Source organism: Mus musculus, chromosome 10 (assembly GCF_000001635.26).
Source record: "Mus musculus strain C57BL/6J chromosome 10, GRCm38.p6 C57BL/6J".
NCBI classification, from domain to species: Eukaryota; Metazoa; Chordata; class Mammalia; order Rodentia; family Muridae; genus Mus; species Mus musculus.
In genome coordinates, this window is record NC_000076.6 from 105039345 (window position 1) to 105044657 (window position 5313).

The window sequence follows — 5313 nt, forward strand, 5'->3', positions numbered from 1 at the left end:
TATCCCAAAAGTCCCCCATACCCCCCCCACTTCCCTACCTACCCATTCCCACTTTTTGGCCCTGGTGTTCCCCTGTACTGGGGCATATAAAGTTTGCAAGTCCAATGGGCCTCTCTTTCCAGTGATGACCTACTAGGCCATCTTTTGATACATATGAAGCTAGAGTCAGGAGCTCCGGGGTACTGGTTAGTTCATAAGGTTGTTGCACCTACAGGGTTGCAGATCTCTTTAGTTCCTTGGATACTTTCTCTAGCTCCTCCATTGGGGGCCCTGTACTCCATCCAATAGCTGACTGTGAGCATCCACTTATGTGTTTGCTAGGCCCCAGCCTAGTCTCACAAGAGACAGCTATATCAGGGTCCTTTCAGCAAAATCTTGCTAGTGTATGCAATGGTGTCATCGTTTGGAGGCTAATTATGGGATGGATCACTGGATATGGCAGTCTCTAGATGGATGAGCAGACATTCTAATAGGGTTTCCAAGTAAACATGGATGCAAGTCTGAAGCTCTGAAAGTGAATATGGAAAATGTTCATGAGAGGGAACTGTTGGAGAAGAGCCTTGCTGATGATTAAACTGACAGAAGAAATCAGAGACAAGAAACTAAGGGGGAATAAGACCTCTTTGAAGATCTGAGACTCAGCCAAACTAGAAAAGAGCTGTAATTCACTATTGAGTTATGGTATTCCTGATAAGTTTATGACTGCTTTCTTCTGTTAATGGGATATTGACCAATGAACATTCTACACTTCTGTAGATGTCTTGATTTTCTTGTCTGCAAAATGGGTATGATGATAACAGTATTACCAAGAAAAATAAGAGGATTAAAACATAAAACACCACACTTTTATATACCAGATGTTCAATAATTTTGTATACATAGTAATATAATACATAATAACTCTAATTCTTTAAAGGTGATATGTTTCATACTTACCTGGCAGGGGAAATACCATGATCAGGAAGGTGGTTTTCCCAGGGCTAGGCTTATCCATTGCACTCCAGATGTGCTGACCCCTGTGATTTTTTCCAAATGCAGGGAAACTCGACTGCATAATTTGTGGTAGTGGGGGGCTGTGTTCATGCTCTCTCCTGATTAAAATAAAAGTAATAATTTCGTCAAAAACCCATGGCCCGGGGAGGTCAGAGGTTCCCATTTATTTCAACTAAATGCCTACTTATATTTATATAATAATAACTATTGTCCAGCTAATTTGTTTAAACTACCTATTGAATCTTTGTATTTATACTCATAGGCAAATGCTGTTCACAGCCCTGATCAGCAAAGCCCATCTTTCCAGTGAATGGTAATGGATGCGAGGACAGATGTATGGGCAGAGAAGCTTTAGTAACAGGGGAGAGAGATAAGGCATCGTAGGTGGAGAGCCTGAGCACAATTCATTTTACACATGGATAGAAGTGTCAAAGAGTAAGCTAAATTAAATAAAAATAAAAAGTTCACATTTCAGACACTAGAGTAGATAGGTAGATGCTATTTTCTCGCCAGTACTACTAAGTAATAAATATAATCAATACTCAAATATTAGATTCAGTTTATAGTTTGAACCCACAAAGAAGCATCTCATGGCATAAGCAAATTGTATATATATCCCAACTTCAGTAGAATTGATATTTAATCATGGCATTTTCAGAAATTAAACATTTTGCAGTGGGACTTTATAAGGCAATGCTCTCTGTCCTTGACTCATCTAAGCCTTTGAGTCTATTTGACTCACTTTGATACTTGGACTTTTATCCATTGTTGTCAGCTTTGGGACCTGTGATCTAAAAATACCCACATTTACCAGTCTGTCAGTTCATTTTTCTCACTTCCTCACTTAAGCGCTGTATTCTACAAAGTCTCTTTCATAAAATCCTTCTGTCTCTTACCCTAACACCCATTGACATCCCGAAGTCTGATGAACCACAAGTCAGTGCCTGCTTTGTGGTAGGCAATCGCCACTGTACTGTCCATAGGAAAACAACCATGACAAAATTGTTGACCAAGTCGCTTAGTTCTCAAGACCACTGATATCATCCAAGCTATTACCACCTTCCTAAACATGGCCAAAAGTCTGTGGACCAAACCTCAGAAACTAAACCCAAAAACTATCTGCCCCACAAGTTATTTTTCCACAGTGACCAAAAGTCAGATGCAAGCAGTTATGGGTATTAAATTAGTTAGCGTCATATATAAATAATCATATAAAAATGTATATGTATTATAAATAATATATTATTTATATAATATATTTACATATTTATTAATGATATTCATATCACAGCATCTGGTTATTGTAATTGGCACATGGTTTTGCTAAAATAATAGCTACCATCTAAATTAATGCATACTTTATCAATATACTTCATTCTAGCTATTACATTGTAGATGGTGCCATATATGTGGATTAGCTATTGACTTCATTTGCCTCGTGAAGCTACCCTTATCCCAGCCAGCAGTTATCCCATGATCCAAGATCCATGATGTTCATTCAGGGTTCATTTTACTATTCATATTTAGGTCAGAGAATCAATCTCAAATATATCTTAAGATGTCTCCTTCAATTTGCCCTTGGTTCTATTTTCTCCTTTACCGTACTTGTTTCTCCTCCAGACTTTGTCATGCTGTGAAATACAAACTCTTCTCTAACATGCATTTTTATTTTCTGGTTAAGCTTTCCACATGCTGATGGCTTAAATACTACCACCCACTGACAAATTCCCAATGCAAATACTCATCACTGAATAAATAACTGGAACTTTAGACTGGTCAATTAATTTCAATGTATTTAATTATTGTCAAATGTAGTCATTGCTGTGTCATAACTGAGCTTTTATTTGTTTTTCTTAGATTTTCGCATGGCCATCTATTAATTCTACTACTAGTACCCTTTAGTCCTCCTCCTCCTTCTCTTCTTCCTCTTCCTCCTCTTCTTCCCCTTCCTCCTCCTGTTCCTCTTCTAACATTCTCAACATGCTTCCAAATATTCAAAACAAAAACCTGAAATCAACCTTGGCTTTGATTTTTCTAACATCACAGATCAAATTCACAGTATATCCACAACCATTCCTTTAACACCTACTCAAAGCATCTCTTGCTTGAGTTAACAGCTTACTTCATCCTCTCTTTCCATGTGTTGCAGGTTTTGGGTTCTTCAGGAAGCAGAGGTCAGGGTGCAAAAAGTTGTTTAGGTAAAATGACCTGTGAAGAGCAACAGAAAGAAGGATTGGACAGATGTTGGTTCTAAGCAGCAATGTCCACTCTGCCCTCTGCTGTTCCAGCCAACATGAAGCTCTGAAGATTAGAAGAGGCCCAATTATAGAGGAAATGGTTGTTCCCTAGCTATTCCTTTCTCAATGGCCAGCCAAAAACTCTCTAAGAAAGATTGAGATCACCTTAAAAACTGAAACACCAAGTCAACCAACATTTAAAAATGGGAGCCAACCACACATTTCACATCTGGAGAGCTGATTCTTTTCTTTCAGGAAGCACCTGGCTCTAAAGAACCATCTATTTTTACTGCTCTTATATCCATTCCACACACAACCGATTTTAGAATATAACTCAATGTCATCACACTAGCTGTCCTGAAACCCCCAATAGTTTCTCATGTTTTTCAATGTAAAACCATGACACAAGAGAACCTTCACCTTCACTCTCCAACTGAACAATTCCAGCCCTCATTCACGTTAATCCCACTGCACCCTAAAAGCAAATGATACACTTCCAGTATCAGAGAGAGAAGGGTGGCAGCTATTCGGAAATACCTATGGCTATGTTCGAAGGTTAAATTCACAAATAGGATAATGACCTTCAGTCTGCTGGAGGTTAAGGCAAATATTTCTAAATATGCTTTTAGAATTATTTCATTTATTTATTATGCATATGATCCTTTTTTGCTTTCGTGGTACCTACAGAGGTCTAAAAGTTTTTCCAATCACCTGAAACTAGTTATGGATAGTCAAAATCCACCATTTGGGTGCTAGTAACTGAACCTGTGTCCTCTGTAAGATGAAAAATGTTCGTCAACACTGAGCCATATCTCTAGTCCCAGCAAATGTGGCAATTCCTGTACCTTTGCCTCAAATGCTTACAAATACTTAACAGAGAAAAATATCATTCCTTGATGTACCAAAATACCAACATGCATATTAACTTCTAGTTTGCTATATGGATGTATCAAACTGGTTATCAAAAATTTACATTTTCTGTCTTATAAAATCCTGACTTTAAGGTTTTTAAAGGATATTTTCTGTCTACTCTTTTTTCATAGGAGAACTAACGTAAAATGTTCTCTAAAATAAGAAGAGTGAACTCAAAGCATACCTCAAAGGCAAGGTTTGGTACTACAGAGTGTGGCTCCTTTAAGGTCTTTTCTTTTCTTTTTTTCTCTTCTTCTGGCTGTTGTAGGTTAAAAATCTCCATTCAGAAGAGAACAAAGAGAAGCAGACTTCCCTTGAAATCCTTCCTCACCTTTGCCTAACCTTGAAGTCCCACATCCCTTATATCAAATGAGATTGATGAGTGACACTCAGCTCTGCTGACTCTGACTAGAATTTTAATTAATCATACCTTTAAAATTCCATCATTCTCTCAATGCTTCCACAGCCCTGTCTCCTAGAAAACTTAAGACAACTCGATAATATAAAAGGGCTGAATCTTTCACAGATGATTTTCACAGTCATTTCAATAAGCCTGTCTACTATTTTCAGGGTAAAAGTCTGGGATTTACTGCTTAATGACAGAAGAATCTATTTAAGAAGAATTAATCAAAATGAGTGATATATAGCAGATCTTTGCACAGGGGAGAGGGGATGAGAGCTGACCTGTAATAGATGACCTTGATGGCAGAATAATTTATCAGGAAAAGTTCTGAGAGTCCTACAGAAAAAACTAAAACGTCAAAGATCAAACAAAAGTTGAAAGACATAGAAAAAGACCATAAATATACATAAACTCTCTTTCTGGAACTATTGCATATATGCTTATAATTTTAAATGTATGTATTGTAAATGAAAAGATTAAATGTACATTAATTTGAAAAAGAACAGTTGTTAGTATGATCAATTAGGAAGCTGTAACATAAATACCACAGCAGATAAATACCACACATTTTGAGATTTGTTATTGCCTCAGAAAAAAATCTAAATTTTTATTGATTTTGATTCATATCTTCATCTTCATATTGCCCATAAAAAAACTCTGATATTCTAGGCTCCAATGATGGAAAGATATATCAGGCAAGACTCAATATGTTATCATAATTAAAATTCATTGGAGATTAGAATTTACATATATTAAATGATCTTGAAA

At 36.8% G+C, this 5313-nt stretch overlaps 1 long non-coding RNA gene and 1 other non-coding gene across 2 annotated transcripts; one reads left to right on the forward strand and one right to left on the reverse strand.

Annotated features, from left to right (window-relative positions):
* Positions 1 to 928: 928 nt before the first annotated feature.
* On the forward strand, positions 929 to 1094 carry Gm25587. Its single transcript, XR_003949075.1, has one exon. It is a non-coding gene; the product is annotated as a U1 spliceosomal RNA (small nuclear RNA).
* On the reverse strand, positions 942 to 4465 carry Gm40752. The gene is made up of 3 exons (XR_872005.1): positions 4327 to 4465; positions 3083 to 3201; positions 942 to 1091 (listed from the first exon to the last, which is right to left on the reverse strand). It is a non-coding gene; the product is annotated as a predicted gene, 40752 (long non-coding RNA).
* Positions 4466 to 5313: the final 848 nt, after the last annotated feature.